Source organism: Bactrocera oleae, chromosome 3 (genome assembly GCF_042242935.1).
Source record: "Bactrocera oleae isolate idBacOlea1 chromosome 3, idBacOlea1, whole genome shotgun sequence".
Classification (NCBI taxonomy): Eukaryota; Metazoa; Arthropoda; class Insecta; order Diptera; family Tephritidae; genus Bactrocera; species Bactrocera oleae.
Genome location: NC_091537.1, coordinates 57,653,611 through 57,663,939, shown reverse-complemented (window position 1 = coordinate 57,663,939; position 10,329 = coordinate 57,653,611).

The window sequence follows — 10,329 nt, the reverse complement described above, 5'->3', positions numbered from 1 at the left end:
CACCCAAACGGGGATTAGGTAACCGTTACAACAACAACAACAACATTCTTTTCCTATATAGTGCTGCGCAATAGCATAGAAGATGTTTAATGGTCTCCTCCTCTTCTACTTCCTGACAGCTTCTACAATAGTCGTTATATGGCGCGCCAAGTCTACTTGCATGTCTGCCTATTAGACAGTGGCCTGTTAGTACTTCTACGAGAGTTCTTATATCATTCCTCTTGAATTTTAACAGTCGTCATGTGCGTCTCATATTCCATTCTTGCCACGTTTGCCTGCTGGTTGAGCAGGTCAGGGATTGATTCCACTGACACTCGGCTATATTAATGACATATTTGTCGATTAGGTATCTACACGTAGCCAGAGGCATATTTATGTCCACCTTACCAAGATCTAGTTGTAGGGTGGTGCCTGTTCTGGCTAGTTCATCTGCTACGCAGTTCCCAGGGATGTCACTGTGTCCTGGAACCCATTGCAGATTTACCGTGAAATAGGATGACAGATCCGCTAGAAGATCATGGCAATCGTTCACTGTCTTCGACGAAATCCTATGAGACATCAGATATTTCAAAGCCGCCTGGCTGTCTGTATATATAAATACACTTATTGTTGTGATTACGCTTTTTGTTAGTACAAGAAGGCTTTCTTTAATTGCAGTGACCTCTGCTTGGAAGACACTGCAGTGGTCTGGTAACCGGAAGGCGATTTTGGTATCGTGTTTAGCCGAGAAGACACCGCCGCCTACTCGGTTATCCAGTTTGAAACCATCCGTATAGAAGCTTATCCCTGCTTCCTTGTCCACTACATCCCTTTCCCACTCCTCTCTGGAGGCGAAGGCAATATTGAGGACCGGATTTAGGTTCAGCTCCCTAGGATTGCGAAAATCCGTAGTTATGGGAAGAAACGGGAACTTCCTAAGTATCATAGAATGCCCCTTGTTGCTGGCGACTAATAAGGAGGATTCCCTCAGTCTCAGAGCTGACTTCGCTGCCATTTGCTTGCAATACAAATCTGTTGGCAGCAAGTGTAAAATTATGTTGAGTGCCTGGCTTGGCGTAGTTCTAAGAGCTCCACTGATGCAAATACTAGCTGCTCTTTGTATACTTTCCATGCTTCTAATCGCATATTTCTTTTCTGTAATTGGCCACCATACTACTATCCCGTTGGTCATGATCGGCCTTACAATTGCTGTGTACAGCCAGTGAGCCACCTGGGCCCCACCATTCTTTTACATGTGTAAAGCGCTGTAGCAGCTTTCTTTACCCTCGCATCCAATTTTTGTTTCCAAGAAAGCTGCCTGTCCAAAATTAGTCCCAAGTAGCTTGCTTTATCTCCTATCGTTAGCCTGGTGCCATTTAAAAATGGCGGCGTGATTTCGGGAGTACTGTGTTTCTTAGTGAACAATACTAGTTCTGTCTTGCTAGCATTTAAAATCAGTCCGCATGATACGGCCCATCGATTAATCTCATTTAATATTGTCTGCATAAGACTAGCGAGGGTGTTCGGGAACTTGCCCCTAACCGAGACTGCCACATCATCAGCGTAGGCCACAACATGTACCCCCTTCTTTTCTAGATCCACAAGCATTTTATTCATTGTCAGGACCCAGAGAAGTGGGGATAACACGCCTCCTTGGGGTGTACCCCTTCGGACAGATCTGTGCATCGTTGAAGCTCCGAGTGTTGAAATAATTGACCTGCCCAAGAGCATCTGTTCAATTATTTTCCGGAGAGGCTCAGATATGCCCAGATCTTTAAGCGCGCTCAATATGGCCTTCGGCTGGATGTTGTTGAAGGCACCTTCTATGTTTAGGAAGGCTACGAAGGTGTATTCTTTTATTTCCAGAGTTTTAAATCTTTGCTACCACTGAGCTTAATGCCGTTTCTGTGGATCTACCCTTCGAGTACGCATGCTGCGAAACTGCCATTTTTCTTGGGTTTAGTATGTCCTTTATATGTATTTCTATTATACTTTCCAGCGTTTTTAAAAGAAATGATGAAAGACTAATTGGTCTAAAATCCTTTGGATTAATATGTGAGCTTTTGCCAGCCTTTGAGATATATATCACCTTAACTTCTCTCCATATCGAGGGAATATAGTTCAATTTCAGTGCCCCTCTAAACATGGTTGTTATCCAATTTGTTGTGTAGCTCAGGGACTGCTGTAACTGAGCCGGGAATAAACCGTCTGGTCCCGGCGTTTTATAAGGCTTGAAGCTGCTTATTGCCCAATAAACATTGTCATCTGACACTATGTCTAGCGGAGGGGACTCTGAGCCTACTTCAATTTCCATTATATGCTCCCCTATGAGGTTCTCGGAACTGTCTGGGAAGTGAGTATCCATTAGTAGGCCCAGAGTCTTTTTACTGGATTCCGTCCAGCTGTGATCTGGCTTCTGAAGGTATCCGATGCTATGTTTCGACTGTGTCATTATCTTTCTCAGTCGGGACACTTCTGCCGTATTTTCGATGTCATTACAAAAAGATTTCCACGAATTTCTGTTTGCTTTTCTTACCTCCTTTTTGTATGCCCGAAGGTGGTTATGATAGTTATCCCACTCTATATCTTCTTGGGATAGTTTGGCAAAATTGAATTGCTTCCTGCAATTTTTCTGCATGTTCTTAAGTATTGGGGACCACCAAGGAGGTCTAATTCTTCCCCTACTGTACGTTAATGGACAAGCTACCTCTAGTGCTTGACGACAAGAATCTGTGTATCGTTTAACGAGGATGTCTAGGTCCTCTTTCTTTTGCGGTTGAAATGGTGGAATCATAGGAATACGCTTTTTTAGCTCCTGCATGTGCATCTGCCAGTTCGTTTTCCTAAATTTTCTCTTCCCTAACTACATTTTCTTCAATTATACACTCAATGTAGCGGTGGTCTGAAAAGAAGTGTTCTTCCAATACCCTCCAATGTGTTATTTTATCCACCAGTTATTCTGATACCAGTGTTATATCTAATACTTCCTGTCGGTTTCTGGTTATAAATGTTGGCGTACTACCTTTGTTACATAACAAAAGCTTACTTCCTATTAGATAATAAAAGAGCAACTCACCCCTTTCGTTAATGTCCTTGCTTTCCCATAGAGTATGGTGCGCATTGGAGTCGCACCCAAGTATAATCGAACACTTGGATGCTTCGGCGTCTCGTACCAGCTCTTTGAACAGCTGCGATGGTACTGCTACCTCGTCGTACGGCATGTAGCATGATGCCAGCCGGTATTTCTTCTTGCCCGTCTCCCAGCTTACCACTGTAACCGTGTAATAAAAAGACATTAAGCTTTTTGCTAGCCAATATGCATGTCCTAGGCTTACCTACACAACCATTCGCGTATAGATTATATCCTGGTGTCCTCAGACCGCAAATACGCCCTCCGTTAACCCATGGCTCCTGAATGAGGACAAAGTCAGGCCGTTCTTCTGCCATGCGGTTAACTAGGGCTAGAGACGCTAGCTTGCTGTGGTGTAGATTAATTTGGAGAAGACGCATTAGTTATTGTCTTCTCTGCCTCATCATGAGAGTCGCTTAAAAGCTCACTCTCAGTGTAAAGTTTAGAGAGTCTGTCCGCAAGCTCAGACCCCGAAGTACACTCACCTTGATCTGTGATCTCTGCGTCGCTCGAGGACTCCCCTGGATCTTCCTCGACTTCACACTCCGATTCCGATGCCAAGTTTTCTCCTGCATCGGCGTCTGATTTGTAGGTCATGACCTTTACTTTTGTGAATCCGTAGTTGATCTCTCCGCCACTTTTCGCTGGCGGTTCTACGCATTCTTTTGTTAAAAGCAGCAGAATCTGCATTGTGGCTCGTTTCGTCTCCACACCAGATTCCGCTGCGGGGTCGTCAAAGGGCTTGACGAATCTCCATCCCCCAGTTGGTAGATTTGGGTTGCAGGCTGTTATGAGCTGCATTATTTGGTCCGGCTGCGATGGTGTAGCCGGGATCCATACCCTTGGTTGTAGGCTCTTATGAGCTGCATTATTTGGTCCGGCTGCGATGGTGTAGCCGGGATCCATACCCTTGCCCTCGGTCGGGATGGGATATCTTTCCTGTCTACCGCCACTAATTTGGCTCCGGGGTAGACCTCCCCTACTTTAGCTATTGCTGCTTTATATAGTTGGACCGATCTCTCGTCGTCACACGCTATCATCTTTATCTGCCCTTGATACCATCCGGCATCCGCACATGACGGGGGTGGACCTGGATTGCTTAGTAGCACTTCCAAAGCCACATTCGTCAGTGCGGCTTGCACCCATTTCCATTGGGCTCTGGGGATTTTTCCTTCGGGGTCACCCTCATCCAGTACCCCAATGACAATGCGGTTCCGGGCCACATCAGCAAAAGATCTTACGGGCGTCACGCCCTTAGTTTTCTCTCAGCTGACGGCTTAGCCTCTTCAGCGGACCTTTGTCTTTTTGTTGCCACTACCGGCGCTTCTAGCTTGAAGTTAGGTAGAACAGCTCTCGCGCAATCAATGGATTCCTGGAGCTCCTTTGTGAGCTCCTCATTGGTTGGCGGTTGAAGTTCCACCTTCTTCAACAGGTATGCAGCGCGTCGCCTCTCTGCATACTTTGCCTTTGCTGGGTCATCAATCCTAAAGGAAGGCCACTCTCTGGCTGACCCACTGCTGGCATCATCGCTTTTGGCATCTCCCTCCTTCTCCTGCTTAGCTGCCAAGGATTGGCTACAAGGGTTGGTATGGGCTGCCTCCAGCGTTGCTGTTTTCGTGGCGCCAGCCTTGGCTACTGCCCCCTTAGCATTTGCCTTTGCTCCAGGACCAAGCTTCGCTCCTGTCCTCGCTTTGGCTGTTGTCGAGCTCGTGCCAAACGCTGCTCTTCTCTGGGAACAACTCGCTCCCTCCGGTCTTTTTAAAGGAGGTCCTGACTCCTTTTTGTTTTTGTTATTATTGTTGTTAATATTTTGGCTCATATTTTGGACCCATGAGTGTAGGGGAAGGTATGTCCGCTTGCGCATAGCCCCCGCTACGCAAGTAAGGCTATCTTATTACGGAGGGCGCCAGGTATCCGTAAGCTCCGTGCGAGACTGGGCTATTTAAGGGCCCCCAGCCAGGTTGATCTTCGGCACGGGTCGCATGACACCTTGATCCAGCTCTTTATATACCTCCTACCGTGGTAAGACCTCCTATCTGGATGCTGCACTATTGAAGAGTACCGAACACCCAGATAGGAAGCCTGACCTTAGCTAGATACCTCACTACTAACGTCGTGAACCTGTGGTATGTATTTCCAGTCGGCACTCTCGTGGAGGGTTCAGCGAAGGATGTTTGCCAACCAAAAATTCTCTAAATCGAACCAAAACTGTTCAAGCCCCTAGGTACTGAATGTGTGGACCCCAGTACCTATAGTTGACTTTTTACCGTAAATATCGGCCATTGTGTAAGATATATATTTGAAATTGATATAATAGAATAAATAAATGAAACTATCGATAATAGTATGTCTTTGTTTCAAAAATGGGTTGAATTGGATCAATAGTTCTTGTAGCCCTGATATATATAATATGAATATTTTTGAACTTCCGCGTAACTTTATACCGCATATGTGAGTTATCTCAATGAAAATGAGAGAGCGTGTTTTACTCATAACAAGATCAAATCGGGTGAAATTTTTCCTTAGCCCCCATGTAACTAATATCAGGATTTTCGAACATTCGTCTGACTTTACTCCATTTGATTGGTGATGTTATGTGAGGTACCTTAATGAAACAGTGGGAGCATTTTATTAGTCTGTGGCATGTTAGTAGTATGTGGTATTGGAAAAAATTAATAAAATCGGGTTAATACTACCCTCAAATTCCATATACTACTTATAATGCTTTTCGTTATTCTATCCAGTTTTATGCCGCACATGTTTGTCAGTGAGTATTAATATTTTTTTTTATATATAAAATTGCTTCAAAATATGTTCTCGAGTATAGCTGAGCAATGTCAAAATTAAGATATTTCTCTATACCCAATATATATATGATTTCCGCCTGACTTTACACCGTTCCGGTTGATCAACGTGATATTTTAACGAAATTAAGTGGTAAAGATTTCTTAAAAATTATGTGGTTTGACGCTAAATTAGAATGAAATTAGTATATACTAAGTCTAAACCTCACACCTTCATTTAATGAATTCCGATTATCTGGTTGACGTTTGCCACCTAAGCTTATAATATAAAATTTAGCCACTTTGGTGGAGTTAATATCACATTCATACTTATGTATATCTCACTTCAAGCAATAAAACTAAGACTAAGTTTATGGCCTTTAATATAAGTCAAGAAGATACCAAATTTGATTGTAATTTAATCACGATATCATTAATTAATGGAATTCAACATTTTTTAATATACGGTTTGGAGGAATTTTCTGGTCTTTGATTTTCCCAGCTCACATGTACTACTTATGGTATAATTTTTTTCGTCAATTTGATAATTTGATGAAATTAAATGGACAGTTTTCTTAAAAATAATGTATATCGCTGCATATGAATGAAATTGGTCTAGACTTTGTTTAAACCTTATAACCCTAATATACTGATTTCCGCTCCTCTGGTACAACAGCAACCTCATATACCTCACATATTAAATCTGACCCCTTTGGTTCAGTTTGTATCACATATACCATGTTTCAGTTAAATAGCTTCTTTTTATAAAAGTTAACATTTCGGAGAAAAAAAGTGTATTGACACAAAATAAATCTATGATCAATAACATAAGTTAATAAGATACCAAATAATAATCGAGTAATGAATGTTGAATTCTTTCGCAACATTTTTATACTTTCGCAACATGTTGCAACAGAGTATAGTTTTGTTCACCAAAGAGTTGTTTGCATCACCTAAAGTGATAGATATAGATTTCTATATACATATATTTCTTCTAATATTTGGTGATAATCAGTGGTTAGGTATATTTTCTCAGCCATCATGTTGAACTTATTATAAAATATACCAGACAACAATGCTAATAAAGTTTCTTAGAGTGCTGGACTTTGTATAGAGCAAAAAAATCTTTCTAGAAAAACTTGCATGAAATAAATATTAGTAATGTAGTATCAAAAGGGCTAAAGACACTTTTTATGTGGTTATATATAAACTGCGACCCCTTCGGTTTACATGCTACTGTCTATTATTTCAGTTTAGCGACACATTTTAATATGTAGGTAATGAGGTGAACTGTAAACTCAGAAAATTACATTTTTACCTAGCGCTGTTGGCAGCTTATGAAAGGTTTAGATTAAGACAGAAAGAAGAAAATCTACATACCTGCTCTACATATGTGTATACCATACTTAATTATATGTAAGTTATTGTTAATTTAGCCTTTATGGGTAGACCCTTCAAAATAGGTACCATAGATCCCCCTGTTTTAGAAAGCGTTTAATAAAAGTAATTTACGGAGGGGTTCTCCGAGAACTTAATTTCAATACAATGAAATAAACTACTAATTTCTAAAATATAAAAATAACTTAATATTATGTATTATTATGTTAGTGAATAGCTAAGTAATATATAGGTATACAAAAGTACGTAAGTTGCACCAACATGTTGCAAGAGTATAATAAATATCAGTACACTGTGTTTGTAGTTTCAGTTTCACTACATGTCTTTACCAGCAAAGTGCTTTATTCAAACTAATTTTAGTGTATTAGTTATATAGTGTTTAAAGTATTATTATATACAGTGACGAGCAAACCCGAATTATATACAGTGGCGAGCAAACACATATACATATGTGCACCAGTATACCATAGTACCTATACACGGAACAGGAAAGGAGTCATAGCAAGGACTTACAAGGGATTACAGTGAAAGAGAGCAGCACCTAGTCCAACTTTTAACACCCGGACGGACTGAATTATATAAGTATTATCTATAAGTATTTTATATATTAATACATTTATTATTAATTAATTATGCCTAGATTAAGTAGAAAATCTATATTACTAAGTCGTCTTCAGAATAGAAGACGTATGAGAGGTCTTCGTGCTTCTTTATATAGAGATAGTAAGCAGTCACAAAATACTGTAAGTCACGCTAATCATAGATTAGATTCCGATGTACGTCTGTCCGAACAAATTAACATAGAACCAGGCGGGAAAATCTCAAGGTACAGTCTTTTGAACAAATTTTAACTGTTCAACATAGAACAAGGCGAAAAGATCCGCAAATTGGCTCTGAAGAGCAAATACGAGATACTCGAGGTCATAGGTCTCGGCTTGAAGACCCCGAGGTTCGATCTGTTGAGCAAGTTGCAAATACTGTTCAGCATAGAACACGGCGGAAAGATCCCCAAATTCGCTCTGAAGAGCAAATAAGAAATACTCGAGGTCATAGGTCTCGACGTGAAGACCCCGAGGTTCGATCTGTTGAGCAAATTGCAAATACTGTTCAACATAGAACAAGGCGGCAACATCCGCAAATTCGCTCTGAAGAGCAAATAAGAGATACTCGAGGTCATAGGTCTCGGCGTGAAGACCCCGAGGTTCGATCTGTTGAGCAAGTTGCAAATACTGTTCAACATAGAACAAGGCGGGAAGATCCGCAAATTCGCTCTGAAGAGCAAATAAGAGATACTCGAGGTCACAGATCTCGTCGAGAAAATTCCGAGGTACGATATGTTGAGCAAGTTGTAAATACTGCTCAACATAGAACAAGGCGGCAAGATCCACAAATTCGCTCTGAAGAGCAAATAAGAAATACTCGAGGTCATAGGTCTCGACGTGAAGACCCCGAGGTTCGATCTGTTGAGCGAATTGCAAATACTGTTCAACATAGAACAAGGCGGCAAGATCCGCAAATTCGCTCTGAAGAGCAGATAAGAGATACTCGAGGTCATAGATCTCGGCGCGAAGTCCCCGAGGTACGATATGTTGACATGCTGTAACTACTGTTCAACATAAAACAAGGCGGCAAGATCCCCAAATTCGCTCTGAACAGCAAATAAGAAATACTCGAGGTCGTAGGTCTCCTATAAATGATTATAGTGGCAATTTAACAGATTTCAAAAACATTTATTTCCAAATATAAATAAAGGCCCTACTGAAATATGTATTTGCTGCGGCGGATTATGGTTTTCACACCAAGTTCGCAAATTAAATTTCGAAACTATTGCGCAAGGTCACCCGAATGCTGCATCCGCCTTCTATTTAATGCAAAAATTTCTTTCGGAAGATGGAAACTACAATTTTTGTGTAACTTGCAAAAATGTGATTGTTAAAAAGAACGTTCCGAAAATATGTTTAGCTAACGGTCTAGACTTTCCTGAAATACCGGATTGTTTGAAAGATTTAACCCCAATTGAAGAACGTCTCATAATGCCTTGATTGCCTTTTATGACAATCCGTCCGTTAGGATATCAAGGTCAGAGTTCTCTCAAAGGTGCTGTTGTTAATATACCAATTTCTGTTAACAATATTGTGACATCGCTACCAAGGTAATTTGATGAGGCTCATGTGATACAAATTCACTTAAGAATGCGTTTGAAGTACAATCATGATTACATGATCGATACCATACGCCCCGCAAAGAGTATGGAAGCTTTGCAGTTCTTAGTGAATTCCCCTCTGTATCGTGAGCACAATATACATATTAATGAAAACTGGATTTCAGAATTTAATAACCAAGAAGAAGTTCCATTTGTTGCATCTGCAGAGGATTCCCGATTGGTTAAATCTTTTCATGCGGCACAAACTTCTCATGATAATCCCTCAGGTAATAATATTCCTACGGGTCTTTTACCTACAGAGCTAAATCCAGGCGGTCAAGAAAATCTTTTGGACAATATTCCTGTAGAAAACTTAGACTATAACCGTTTAGTTATAGCGCCAGGTGAAGGGCAGAGACCAATTGCCATAAATCAAGATAATAATTCAGAAGAGTTGTCATTTGGAACAATATACGTTGGGCAGAAGCGTACATGCTCTGAAACATATAGCAAGATAATACGTTCTGAAATTCGCCGTTTTGACAGAAGAGCGTGTACCATTCCAAAGTTGTTCTATGATTACAAAAAATTATAACTGCTACAAATTAAGAATAGTACATCCATTTGCTTTAGAAAGTTTTCAGGCCGCAACCAAGTTACGGCCCACAATTTATTAAACGAAAACTTTGTTCAAAACTTGATTCAACACCATGTAACCAGGTTTTGAAAGGCGTTATATCCTCTGAGCTGAGAAGAAAAAGAAATCGCTATGATTCGCCAATTTGGGCTTCCAACCTTCTTTATCACTTTATCGGCTGCAGAAACTCAGTGGGTTGAGCTTTTGGTCATCCTCTCTAAAACTGTTGATTTTAGAGATATTTCGGAAGAGGAAGCCA